The 14,385-nt window shown below is 51.6% G+C and overlaps 1 protein-coding gene and 1 long non-coding RNA gene across 2 annotated transcripts in view; one reads left to right on the top strand and one right to left on the bottom strand.

The window, feature by feature from the left end:
- LOC132910076 (uncharacterized) overlaps positions 1-14,385 on the top strand; it is a 74,539-nt gene that overhangs the window by 16,132 nt on the left and 44,022 nt on the right. The gene's annotated exons all lie outside the window — the stretch shown is intronic.
- LOC132910039 (hemicentin-1) overlaps positions 1-14,385 on the bottom strand; it is a 35,439-nt gene that overhangs the window by 14,910 nt on the left and 6,144 nt on the right. The window lies entirely within an intron of this gene.

Below are 14,385 nucleotides of genomic sequence, written 5' to 3'. Positions count from 1 at the left end.
AGTATCTCACGACGTGTTGATCGATGACGCTCGAACGTAATTGTAGAAACGGACTGTTCTTGTTTATCCGTTTCATAAATCGTGGCTCTCGACAAACTCTCGCGGGACGTTCCCGTTCCCGGAACTCCTTCCTCCTTCGAACAGCTTAGCCCTTTACATAGCTCTACCGCTCCTCTATTATTCTTCGCTTCAAACGACGCTTCGAGTGCCTATTGAACTCTTTCAAGGTCTAATTGGAGCCTAGATTATAGGCTCTATTAGTCCCACGGTTCAAAAGAGTAACCAAGGCAAAGTCGAAAACCTGTCGCAAATCTCATAAAGCATAAGCCTCCATTAGCAGGGACTCGATATTTCCTAAGCCGGTACCATTCCTTTGTCTCGTCTCTGCAATAGGATAGAGCACGGTCCAGGCGCTAAACTGGTCAGCTTGGTCGTACCTGACTTCTCCCTCGGTTCGTGCATCGCAACGGTATGGAAGCTACTTACGTGCAGCTCCGAAGGTAAGTATCTTTAAAGAAATACTGCGAGGTATATAGAACGCGTCCACCCACGCCCGTGAATACGACTGTCGCGTAGTCGCTTTCCCTGAACACTACCGTCCCCGCCTTTCGCCGACCTTGGAATTCCTGATTCTCGAGCGTCGCTCGTCCACCGCCGACACGGGTAGCCGCTTTCTGCTCGAACAAATATGAGGTTGCAGCTTTGCCGGAGTTTACACGATGCAATGGACACGCGAGGTTGTGCGTACAAGACGCGTATACCGCTAGGCCGATACCGATATCGGGTGGACCCGTTTCACGGCCGTGAATGTATGTACGCGGACATATGTAAGTACTGTGGAAGGAACGGTCGGTGTCCCGGTTCGGGCATTAGCGTGGAAAAAGAAAAAACGACGACGTGGTCGAAGGCACTGGAAGAGGTCATCCACGACGGGTGGCGCGAGAGAGGAGAGGCTGAGTAAAACCGCATGGCCCCGAGAATGGCAGCGTGTAACAAGAGGCTCTTTCATTTCGTGGCCGCAGATATGGCGGCTGGATCGGCGACAAAAACTTTTTTTTTCTCTCGTCGAGTTGGGAGAGGCTGAGAGAGCGCTTATCGCACGTACACCGTCGAGAGCATTCTTGGATACTGTCTTGGCGAACGAACGCCACATACTGTGTACTGTTCGACGTGGCGTTAAACGACGAGCCAAGGCGAGGGCGGAAAAAATGGGGCGCGCGGCGAACGTGTCAGAAATGAGATGCAGTGGGGGGCGGCTACACGCGCGCCGACCGTAGTCGAAACCGTCGTTTACGAAATGAGAAAGAAATGTAAACTATGGCCGGAGAACCGAAGGGAAGGTGGAACGGGGGGACGCGAGGCCGATAAGAAAGAACACGTGCCACATCGTTAAAACTCGTCTAGAGACCGGATATCGCAGTGGCCAGGGCGTTCTGTTACTCGGTAGAAATAACAGTGGCTGCTGTTTTGGAACGAAAACCGCGCGAATCACGGATCCTGGTTACAGCCTATATTTGTAGACGAACCGCGACGGACCCCGAGGGCAACCGAAGGGCCACGGAGGGCCGCGGAGCGAAAGCGACCGGCCAACCGAACCAACAGACGGCAGGAACACCGAACGGACCAGAACGAGAGAAGAGGACGGAAAGGTCTTGGGTTCAACGTTTCCTAAGAGAAGATCGAAGCTAAATTTAACCCTGTTCGCGTCACGGTACGCCAGATACCAGAACAGCTTCCACACAGAACACCGTCAAAATTCTCTTTGATTGGCGTTGTTCGATCGATGCTCTTTCTACATAGACTCAGTGGCCGTAGGCGCGACAAAAACGAGACACGGTAGTATACGTAACTGGCTCGAGATGCGTTTTACCGCGGCGAGCCCGCGACACGATGGGGGAAAGAAGGTCACGTTTCCGCGAAAAGACGACCTACTCTACTATCGCCCCCAAATAAAATGATCTCGATGATGTTTCTGGAGAGAAAGAGAGAGAGAGAGGGAGAGAGAGAGAGAGGGAGAGAGAGAGAGGGAGAGAGAGAGGGAGAGAGAGAGAGAGAGAAATCTTGTTCGTTGGGAAAAACAGCCAACAGGATGCACGATCTAAACGAAGGGGAATATAGGTGGAGATACTTTGATAAGAAAGTCAGGACAATTAAATGGTGTTGAGCGATTCACTTGAAACAGTAAATCTCTGCTCTAGCGTTCTTAGACAGGAGTCAAAGTCTAGGCATGTTGAGCCAAAGCGATAACAGCGGCTTTCATTCGACCTGCGATAAGGGGTCGCACTATGCTAGGTTTCTTACGCCTGGTGGTATTGCTTGTCACATTTCCCGCCTCGTTTATCTTTTCTCTATAACATTTTTCTTTTTTTTTTTTTTTTTTTTGCTTTTTTCTATAATATCGTCATCTCTCGATCGTCCCTCGGTCTCATCGAAACTTTCGTCGAACGTGAAACGCGACGTCGTGACGCGCGGCACGGGATTCGCAGCTCGTCCTTCCGTAAAACAACGTACTTTTGTACACACGTCCATCGTATGTGCGCGTACATCGAGGGACTTGACGTCGTCTTCCAACTCCCAACAGCGAAGGAGCGTGGGATACATTGGAGAGCGTATCACGTGTCCTCTGTGCGCGTTACTACGCGCAACACGCACCGCGTACGAGCCGTGTGTATGCGTAATGTACGTAGCGCGCGTATCTCCGCACTGCTGCGTGCCTACGTGCCTGCGTGGCTGCGTGCTTAGAGAGCCCACTGCTCCGAAGGTTTCCTTTGTGTTCCCTTCACAGCATTTTTTCCTTGGTGAAGAGTGGTCGAACGTGACCGAGCGATCTAAACGGTCTCGACGTCAGGACCGGTGGTTGTTGCTGGCACGCCGCTGTTTTGACGGACTGCCGGAAAAGTAACGAGCACCGGCAGGGTTTACGAGCGTAACGAACTCGCGTTTCCCCTCCGACGAACGGGAGAAACAACGAACAGGCTAGGACAATCGGGGCTGGGAAAAATCCAGATCGTTTCCGCGTACGGATATTTACACGGTCGAAGCCTTTCGATTCACGTCGCACGATTGTTTTATCGTTGTTGCTACTGTTATTATTATTATTATTATCATTGGAAAACAGGGAAGGTATCGCAATTAACGATAGATAGCGTACAAGGCGAGTAGCTTCGGCGCAGCGTATAGGCGAAATAGTGATCAGAGCTATTCTGTTTCTCTCGTTGCTCGTTAGCTGTGAAAAAGCTATCGGAGCCAGCTAATCGTGACACGAGACTCGCATTAACCAAACGCCACGCGATCGAACGAAGAAACTCGTGCTACGGCTCTCGATAACGAAACGAAACGCTGACTCTATTCTAGAGGATATTACCTAACTTAACTGTTTTGTTCGAAGCCAAGCGTACCACAGCAAACTTTGTACAACAAACTCCAAACAACAAAGTGCATTTTTAAAACGAACCGTGGCCGATGTGTCGCTCGTAAATCTGTTTAGAGACACGCTGTGATCGAGTGGTGGAAAGAGGAAAAAGGAAAAAACATAGTTTCGGGAGGAAAAAGAAGAAGTTCACGAGTTCGGTAGCCTGTCTCGACGCGATGACACGAGAATACATGGCACCTCGTGCGACGATTTATCATCGAGGAACGCGGAGAAGCTCGCCTGCCTACATAGTCTCCGATTTTTCGTCTTCCTCTTCCTCGCGGAGCCATGTTATCGCTGAAACATCTCTGACCACACGCGAGCCACGTCCAACGATCGATTTCCTGGTTGGACGCACCGCGTTCAACTATTCCTTATCGCGACTGTTCCTCCGCTCCCGAAACTGTACCGGTACTCTGCGAAACTGTGCGAGAAGTTCGCAGTTCGCCGGCGGCACCTGTTGCACGGATTTCCGGCACGTTTTCCGCGTGCGTTTGTGCGCGCGCCCTCGTGCACGAATGCAAGAGAGAAAAACAGACGCGAGGAGGAACGAAGAGGAGAGCGGATAGCGGATGCGTCGTCGCGCGATTAACCAGCTATTCGCGGATTTGCTACGTTACGTCACACTCTTTGACGCGTGTTCTGCTATGAATCAGCCGCCAGCGATTCGAGCTAACGCGATTTCTAACGTTATTCGGTCGTGCCTCGTGGCATGAAATCGAAATCCAGTAGATATTAAGATCGGCTCTCGATTGAGTGGCGAAATAAGAACTGAAGGAGACACAAAAGGGGGAGGGGAGGGGGGAATTCGCGATATTGGGACGACGTAAGCAAGTACGCGCGAAATCGATGGCACTCAAGATCGACCGTTATCCGGGATTTCCTTGACGTGGAGGAAACGCGGCGAGGAGCGAGTGGAACGATCGCAGGCTGTTGCGTGCGTGTATACGTGCGGCGAGGTGCGTGGAGAACCGAGGGTCTCGCATCTGCGAACCAGTCACACCGGTCCCACTTCTCTCTCATTGGCGTAGCAGCCGAGTTTTCCGAACTAAATTGCCCGCTAGCGAGTAGCGCTGAACGCGATTCGCAAACGGAGCGATTTAAAGGGCTTCGGGCGAGAGCCGCACCGATCAACCGATCGAGGTCATAGTATCGTATCATTAGTCCGAGGAAGCCCCTTTTTTGTTTGCCCGTTTACGTGGAATTGAACGGGATTAAGCCAACTGTTGGTTAACTGTCGGAGTAATGCAACGTCTGCGAGTAATTAATCGTCGAGGTTGGAGGTAAATTTAATCGTACGAGGTAATTGCCAGATTATACGAGATCGCTATGCTTAACTTTGCCGCTCGGGACGATCATCCTCCTCTATTTACAATGCTTAAGGAAATGTTTGCTAAACGACAAAGATTCCATACGAGGTTATTAAAGGAAACGATACCTTCAAACTTATAAGCGATCGATCTTGATTCTGTCTGCATAGATCTTTCCATCCAGCATGGCAAGAAATCTCGAATCATGCTTAAATCCAGCGACCTTCGAAATCGTCGCGTCGTTCACCTCGAGTTCCCTCGTTGCATGGTAGCATGGTGTAGGAATCGCACGATCACCGAGCACAATGCGTCACGAGTTGCCCTGAATTTTCCGAGTGAATCGTTTCTCACATCGAACGGAAAAGAAGGTAGGTTCGGTCGACTAAGAAGGCAGAGGAAAAGCGTGAAGAAGCAGTGTATTCGTGCTCCAAATACAAGCACTCTCGTTCTATCGCGCTTTTAAACGAACGAGGATGGATTTCTCACTGACGTATTTTTTTGACGGACCACTTTTTTGCATGCAGGAAAATGCGCGCTATATAGTCCAAGTCCGTGTCCCGTTGCTGCTTCTTCTTCCTCTCTGGACGACAACTTTGGAAACCATTTTTCCCCGGCTTCTCCGAGGTTGCAGTTTTTGTCCGCGTCTCCCTTGTTCGTTTCTCTGGCTCCGGTCCTCCACCAGGCCAGTTCCCCGATGTTTTTGCTAGCGTACAGGGTAAAGCCTGGCTCGAGACGGAAAATTCCTGATGAAAACTGAAAATTCTTGGCTTTGCGCCATTGGATTCCAGTCGAGCCGGTTGCCGCTCCTACCCGCCGTTACCTACTGTCTCCCTCCCTCTCCTTTCCTCTCCGTTTACCCGCCCCCTTCCTGTCTCTAGCCTTTCTCTTTCTCTCCGTTTTGTTCCTAACCTATGCCTCTTTCTCTTCGCTTCTGTCTCTCCTCTACGCTCTTTTTGCCGTTTCCCTCCTATACCTCCGTTCCTCCAGAGACCTTCCAGCCGACGGAATATACCTTTAGCACTTTCGACTACTCTCGAGTCCCGCACTCGCAGTGCCTTTCGTTATTGGTGGTACGCGTGACTCAATTCCGTCCGATCTTTTCGTTTTGGCTTTTAAACGGGCTAATCGAAGCGCGTTACTTTCGCTGAATTCCACATCCCACCTTTTCCTGTTCCGTAATTTCATATCCGATCTTCAGCACTTGGGCGAGGATCGCCAATGGTGATGAAGAACTTTGGGGTCTACCGGAAAAACCGCGAGATCGATGTCCGTCGAGGTTGGACGAGAACGCAAATATCTCGTCGACGAAACTCGGTCTTCCTCGACGAACGAAAGTTTTTCGATCCTACGGTAGTGAGAACACCGGTATTTGCTTGCCAGCACACCGGGAGCTCTAATAGCGGTTAAACGGCCGGTTCTTAGCTCTTCAATTGCAGCCTTATGGAATACTATCGAACAGAGTCCTCGTGAAAAGTCTACCTCGACTAATTGTTCCCCGCGCACCACCATCGACACTCGGCTATTACGAGCGTTGACCCGCTCGATCGATAAGGTCGCGGCCAATAACGCTAAGCTTCCCGATCATCGAGCCACCCCGTGATCTCTGCCAATGCGGTTTGAGAAGAATTCTAGAGGCTGCGAGCGAGAAACTTCTCTTTTCAACCGCAATTCTATTCCAGGAATCGAACGAACAACACAAGCCACTGTATTCGAGCACGATCGCTCACCGCCAAGTGGACCTGCGTCGGTTTTCGGCTTCCAAGAAGGAAACGTAAGAAAGATCGTGTTCGACGCGCCTGGTTCGTTCACGCTTGTTCTTTCACCGTGAGCTCCTTATTTATGGGCATTGCATTCGCATAGTTACGCAATCCGGGTGTTTATGGTCGAGTAACGGCACAACTTACTAGGCCAGTTACTACTCGGCTCCGTTGTAAACCCGTCTAACACCACCACAACTCCGTCTCCTAAGTCCAGGCACTGGTCCTGAACTTTTCCTACTCGTGCGTCTGGCGGGTAGCCTCGCGCGATATCATCGGTCGAGGCAGCTCGTTTTTATAAAGCAACGTACCGCGGACGGTGGTTTCGCGTAAATTTCAACGGGAGCTCGCGTTACTCCATCGTGGGGCGCTAGGAAACTTTCCGACGAGCTTTTCTCATCGGGGTGTTGTTGCGCACGAACTCTGGGAAAAAATGAGCTGCAATGTTGCCTCGCGTCCAAGGCGAGCGAAGGATCGTTATGCTCGAGCGCATCCACCCGCCAAAGAAGTTTATCCCGGCTTTTCCTTGCGAGCGGGAGGAAAAAACGATCGCGAACGCGGATTAAAAGAGTGGCGTGGGCGTGGAAGGGTGGAGCGCGCGGGGACGTGGATACGACGAGAAAAAGAGAGGAAAAAGAAGACGTAGACGCGAGGAGCCAGCGCAGCCAGCGTAGGAAGACGACGAGGCAACCGTCCCGAACCGGGCGGGTAATATCGACGCGGCGAACCGTTCGAAGCGGCACACCGCGACATACGAACGAGCCGAGTAAGCTCGATAAAACTAGTTCTGTCGAATAGCTCGAGGATATAGCTGCCGTTCGGACCCTTTGTTCTCGTTTATCGAGCTATTCGCGGCCGGTCTCGCGGTCGCGACTTTCCGTTGCGCTCCAATCCGTCCGATCGCGTCGTTCTCGACTTCCTCCGGTCGAGTCGTTAAGACTTCTTCTTCTTCTTCTTCTTCTACTTCTACTTCTACTACTTGCGCTTCTTCCACCGCTTCTTCACCTTTGTTCCGTCAACTTTTCCGATAGACGAGAAGAATACGAAGAAGAGACGGTTCACGCCTTAGCGCGTCCCTATGTCGGAGGGTGTGAGTTTGAGTGTGAGGCAGAGAGAGGTTGATAGTGACGGTTGAAGCACGAGAAAAGTTCCGAGTGCGTGTCGTTCTCTCAATAAGGCGGAGGACATGGCGCTTCCCTACGTCTTCCGTAAACTCGACGAAGGAAAGGGGAGAGGAAGCGGAGAATCGGGCGGAGCCTCCGCGAATGCTCGTGTCTCCAAGGCCTCTAGAGGCGACGAGCGAGAGCAAGAACGTAGGAAAGTGTTTATCCTTGAGATTGGACGTTCCGGGAGCTATCCTCGTAATCCCCTGGTGGCAATCTCGTAATCCTGCCGTATAACTTCGCCCCCGCTACTCTCGATCTCACCGTCCACCGATTCGCCAAGACGCACCCCGACTATGAGGCCAGGGATATCTTATCCTATTTTATCCAAGATTCGGGGCCATTGTGCCCGACTCGATATTTTTCACTCGTTTTTCGCCCGTCAGCTCCGACGTCCTTCCTGTCTTTCCTCGAATGTTCCCCTTCGAGCACGTTTTCCATTTCTCTCTCTCTCTCTCTCTCTCTCTCCCTTTTGCTCTCTCGTTCTCCATATGGTGTAGAAACGAGGTAGAAACTATAATTCGCGAAGAACAGAGTGGCGGAAACGGAAATCGAGGAGTCAGCCGTGGATATCGGAGGAAAACGCGTTAATCGTCCCGAGATGAAGCTTCCGCGTGCTTCTGTGAAGAAGGAGGGTCACTCGAGCGAACGACTTCATCGCCGACTAACTAGATACTCCGGTATCTCCCTCTCCTAAAACTGTGGCGGCCACTCCGACTTAACGAAAGGTAAACTTCTCTAGCAAGAACAAACTTATCCGGGCCGGTTTTTGTCCCATTCCAACATGATCTTCCACCCCGTTGAACCGGTCTTCCGTGCCGCTTAAGAAACACGGTTTCACCCTAATCGACTCGTTCCGGGCGACCCATCCACCCGTCACGATCGACTACGGCCGACATTTACTTGACGTTGCTCGTCCCGATTCCAACGTCTTACCACAGCGGAACGGTATTCAGTCTTCGTCTGTCGTGTTCGGTCGTACGGTCGACGTTAGACGAACAAATGGAACACGTACTAGCCTCCCTCGGTCTCTCGATGTATTCGCCGCGAATCAATAAGGCGAACCACCGATATTATATGCATAAAATTACGAGTTATTATCCGGTTTCAACGGAGAGACAGGATTCCACTTTCGCATCACCGTCTGGCTGCGACTGTGTGGGTTAACACACGAACGACGAAGCAATACTTTCCACGAAAACAATCATCCGATGTTTTTCGAATAATCGATAACCAGACCCGGCGTGTACGAAGATAATGGTAATGTCAGTAATACGCAGCTTCCAAAATTAATAATCAGATTGAAGATCCGAAATTCAATGTTACATCGGGTGTATTAATACGATGTTCTCCTCCCTTAACGCGGAAACTAATTGTTACTGTTAAAATCGGTAATCTTTTTAAAACGTCGTCCAATGAAACACGCGACATAATATCGTTATCGCGCACGTAGTCCGCGGTCGGAAGTATGGGTTTTCCAACGAGCTTTAAACTCTCTTCCGGTTCGGCGTACGTGCACGCGCGGATTGACGTCCAAACATCACACAGCGGAGATTTAGCGCGACGCGGGATCGAGGGAGGGCATAATTCGATATCTCGGCAGAGACGTTTATGTCAACTAACTGACAATGGACTCTTCGTTAGATTACTAGCTCCTGTAAACGTACTTGTCGGCAGATTATACCGGGGATTAAGCTAAACTTCGTTATTTCGCCTTGCATCCTAGTCTCCCCATTCGTGTTCTCCCTCTACGAGCGATGCTCTTAATTTAACGATTCCTCCCCCGCGACTTTGTTCAAAGAAACCGAACCCTCGTTACGAAAACAGTCGGACGCAAACAATTATGGAAATTACCGATCGTTTCCATAAAGGGTGGCTTGCCCGTTCAAAGAGAGACATCGATCCTTTTAGCCGAGATCGTCGAGGACACGCGTTCCCGGATAATCGGAGGGAACCACGCCGCCTCGCAAAAATCCCTGGGAGACGTTTAGCCGGGCGTTTAAAGGGCGACCTCGTTTCCCACGTCTCAATTCGGTCTTTCAGTCCGACTCGAAAAAGAGTTCGCAGCCGTTACAAAGATAGCGGTAACTGGATTTAAACGATCGGTGGCCGATCGATAAGGTACGCGCTCCAAATCTCTCGGGCAACCGGTCGCTCCGAGTCGACGTCAGCCGACGTCCTTTGAGAGCGTTCCCGGAAACTTTTTTCCCCGGCAGGGAAAGAAAAAGAAAGGTTAATTCTAATCGTGGCAACGTAAACGAACTGGCGAATAAAGGCAAAAAGAACCGAGCTACTTTCCGACCCCGCCATCCTCGACCCACCTATCCTCTGTCACCGTTCTCGCTGCCTCGACATTTATTTTCCCGCACCGTCTTCTGCGGGTCTTCCGTGTTTACCGTACGGCCTCTCCCTGGCCTTTTTCTAAGCTCCGTGTATCGTATATCCGTTTTCGCGAGCTCGCGCGCTGTTGTCAGACCCGCGTGAACTGCTCGTCGAACTTTCAACCAAGCCACGAAACGAGACGTATCTTCCGCGATCACCTAACTCTCCGCGCTGCTAACGATGTCCAGAGGCTAAACTCACCGAAAAACGGCGAGCGCTGCCGTGGTCTCGACGAGAAACACCGCGGAAGTTGCACGAAATTAGAGGTGAAGCGCCCGGGAGAAGTGGGAAGGCCTGTCCGACGTGGAACGGGAAAAGGGTGGAGCGTAAAAAGGAAGCCAGTGGCGGGTCCGGTGGAAAAAGTTTGAAAAAAGCAAGCAGTACGGGAGGGAGAGGTCGGAGTAAAAGCTTGTTTCTGGCGGCATTCGCGGGTGCTGCTCGTGGCATTAATATGCATTTCGTATCGTTACGGACGAGCTTGTGGAACCGTTTCCCGCGTCCCCTCAGCTCGCGTGTATCGCATCGCGGATCAGCGAGAGGCTGTTTCTAGTTAACGAATCGCGGCCTTGGCTCGCGAGAGGAACGCATGACAGACGTTCGAGTGGTACATGGCTGATATAGTGGTAGAAATGGTAAACGAGCGAAATAGAATAGATAAAAGAGAGTTCGCTCGATGGTGGTCGGCTGGTTTCGGGCGTCACAGACCGTGCACAGACGACCCTGTAGGGAAGCGGGTGGCATGAGGCAGGAAGCAGGGGCAAATGGCAACCAGAAAAGCAATTCAATCTGGAATCGGCAAGATAGAGGCTAACCGTTGCGGCTGCGCGTCCGTTCCATTACCGGTTTACGGGAAGAGAAAAAGGAACAGGGAGCTCGACGGTGGCAGCGAAGGCAGCGGCGACAGTGGTAGCCGGAGACTGGTTGCAATGCCACGGTTTGCCACGACGCACGGCTATTGTCACGGATAATTGCACGGCTAGTTAGCCGGCTACGCGAAGCCACCTCGTAAAGCCCCCACCGTCTGCGAAACCGAGGAACGCTATCTCGTTTCCCTGTGTTAAGAAATTTTCTTGCAACGTTTACGCGCGTTTTATCTATTCGCGTTCTCCGCTGGAGATTCGCGAGGAACGGCTTGCTTCCGCGTGTTCTCCGAGCGAAGATGGGAGGAGGGGCAGAAATTGTTCGTCCCTCGTGCGCGATACCAGATAAGCCACCAACACCGATTCTATTTGTTGCCGCTTGATTCAAAGACGAAACAAAGACGCGCGTTCGCCCATTAGTCGGTGCCTCTTGTGGAAAACGAAAACGACGCACGCGGATTGCAGAAACGAGGAATCGGTGAATGGCGTAGAGAGGGCACAACGAGCGCCGCTGCATAGGTAATATCGTCTAACGGGGCAATGCGGGATAATAGAGGAATTAAAGTTACACCACGGCGCGATCTCCTTCGAGCGTAGCCAAGGCTGATGGTTTCGCCTTACGCGGTTTCCGAGAACTATGCGCCGCAACGCGGATGGAATTTCTTCGGTGTATCGCGATCGTTGTCGACGACGACGATACAGCGGAGAACCTCTCCTCTGGAAATCCCGAGGTTCTGTCATGAGCACCAGCTTCTCTCGTCGAGGACAGCGCGCGTACGCGTCGCGGATCACGGATGAGCTGCAAGGCAAAAGGAAAGAGAGAGAGAGAGAGAGAGAGAGAGAGAGAGAGAGAGAGAGAGAGAGTCAAGAAAGACGGATGGAAGAGAAGGGAGAGGAAAGCTTGTTCCTTCGGGCTGGAATGGGAAATGGAGGTTTTGGCTGATAGGAAAACGGGCGCACAAGACGCGAGCGCTCGGTTACGCGTTTCCGATCCTTAATGGGTTTATACAGGCAGTAGCATTCTAAGTTCTCCGTCTACGTAATTCGAGTCGGTTTAACAAGTTTTCGGAGACATCCGCACTAGTTGAAAGTACGATCGATCCCTGGCGTATACACGTCTTTACGAATGCTCTCTATGTATCGCGGCGTTTCTACGCTCCGAAAGAGGCACGAAAACGTTTTAGCTTTCGGTTCCTAACGTATATCATTGGGTAACGCGTTTCACGTGCTCGACAGATGTTGCGCGTACGAGCCGCGCGTTTTGCCGTCGCACGTTCGCTCGTCGTCCTAGTCATCGTCGTCAAGGGACGAGTATTTGCGTTCGACCCGTGCCGTTTACGTCACCGTGAAACCCGATAAAACGAGAAAATGAAAAGAAACGGATGAAAAAGAAGAGAAAAGGGCGACATACGGGTACAATTTGGTATTAAATCGAACGAGCCCTCGCGTCTACGATACGAAGCGCCGCGTATCCCGATACCGCGAGTGCATCGAAGCGGACCGGAAAGCATCGCGAAAGGACGGAACGGTTAATGCTCGGGCATAAATATCGAGGCTCTAATTACTTCGACGAGCGTGCACGCGCCGCACATATACCGGGCATATTCCCATCGAATTCGTAATTATGGGCTTAATTGAAAACGTGCCGGCCATTCTCCGTCAGCCGGTCCGCGCCGTTACAAACGCGCTGCCTCGTAATTCCTAAAAACAAAACTCTACCATTTCTCTCTCTCTCTCTCTTTCTCTCTCTTTCTTCCGTCGCGCCTCCTCCTCGTTCTCTAACTTCCGTTCCCCCGCTCTCGCTCTTTCTGTCCCTCTTTCTCTTTCATTCTCCTCCCCCCCCGATGTTTCCTCAACTATTTCGCACTCGACATGTTCGCGAATCGCGTCGCGACACCGAGCTGTCCCTATGTACGATACACGAACGATGACCTCGATGGAAGTTACGGTACCAAGACTGCTACCGTGGATCGCAAAACCGGCCGCGAGTACCGCCGCGCGGATTCGGGTCAACCGAACCCGAACGAACGCACGAAACGCTTCGAACGTGCCAACGTCGGCTCGCCACGCACGCCGCTTCTCCCGATCAGCCGCGAACGCAAACCCGAATGGCAAACGCGAACTCGCGGTACTCGCCGATTTTCCAAAGCTGCCCCTGCGACGAAAAAACACGAATGCAAAGCGACGGCCGTGTAATTTATATCCGGGAACCGAGCCAAGAAGCTGCCGGTTATCCCTCGGATCTCGTAAATCTCGGCGGAGCTCGTGTGCGCGCGATCGGTGGAAACACTAGGATAGTTCGTCTGGCTTGTCCACGATTACATCCGTTTCGACGGATAGGAGGATCGAGTACACGCGTCGCGATGCGACGTAATCGACGCGCTCGACGAGCAGCTCGTGAGAACGGCCCGTTTGGGTTAATGGCACTGGAGGAAACGCGCGAAGTCGAGGGTCGTTCGTTTTTTTCTCTTTCCTCTTTTTTCTCTCTGTATTTCGCGTCCTGTCGTCGGTGTTTTAACGCGTCACCGAGTTAAACGTCGAAGACGAGAGACTGTTTACGCCATTGAATAGATTTCGAAAAAGAGTGGAAAGCGATCGAGCGATGGAATTTTTCAGCGAGTCGAATGGAAAAAAAGCGAAAAAGATCCTTTCTGGCATTTTTTAATAGTAAGCCCCTTGGAAGCGGTGCGAGTCGGATTCTCGGCCGAGAGAGAATGGAGCGGCCGTTTCGCAAGAAAAACGAATTCCTGGCTGTGTATAAGTCGATAACGCGAAGGGAGGCTACGTCCTGTGGCAGAGCTTAGCCGCGTCGCTTATAGGTATATCGTAGTCTTTGATCTTTAAAAAGAATTCAATTTGCCTGGAGATTGAACCAGGGTCACTGAACCGCGTGCAAACGCCAATCCTTCTTCCCGAGTGCACAGGGGCTCCTACCGTGCCACGGATCCACCCCACCTCGCCACTGACGGGAGAGAAACCGATCGTTTTCCTTGAAAAACCGTTCCACCGAATCATCCGTGACCTGTTCCTCTCCTTCGTTTTTCATTCTGTGACCCCGTTTCTGTGTCTTAATTGAAGATGAACATTCAACTACCTTACTGACGCGCGAGTTCCTTTACCGTTCGTTAGCGGCTCAGAAAGACCTTCGTCCGTAGATTCTAACACGATCCGACTCGATTTGGAAATTTTGAGAGGCGGCGAACGATGGACGAAGCTCGAGCGAAGAACGAGCGATCTTCTTTCAGATGGTGTCCACGCGACTGGAACTTGTGCGAGGAAACGAACGGTGGACATGGAGAAAGCTGACTCGAAATCGAAATCCGATTGGAAACGTCGCAGCCGGCTGTCGCGTAGTAGACGGCGTGGAACCCGTGTAGGCGGAAGAATCACGGTCGCGACGTAACCACGATAGCGCGCACGTAGCTCTCGAAATATTCGAAACGGAAAGATCGTAGGGAAAGAGCGGCGGACGACCTCTTGGCTGCGCTTATACGCGCATTT

Source organism: Bombus pascuorum, chromosome 8 (assembly GCF_905332965.1).
Source record: "Bombus pascuorum chromosome 8, iyBomPasc1.1, whole genome shotgun sequence".
NCBI classification, from domain to species: Eukaryota; Metazoa; Arthropoda; class Insecta; order Hymenoptera; family Apidae; genus Bombus; species Bombus pascuorum.
The sequence above is the reverse complement of the archived record's forward strand: the minus strand, read 5'-3'. Positions and strand labels throughout refer to the sequence as shown.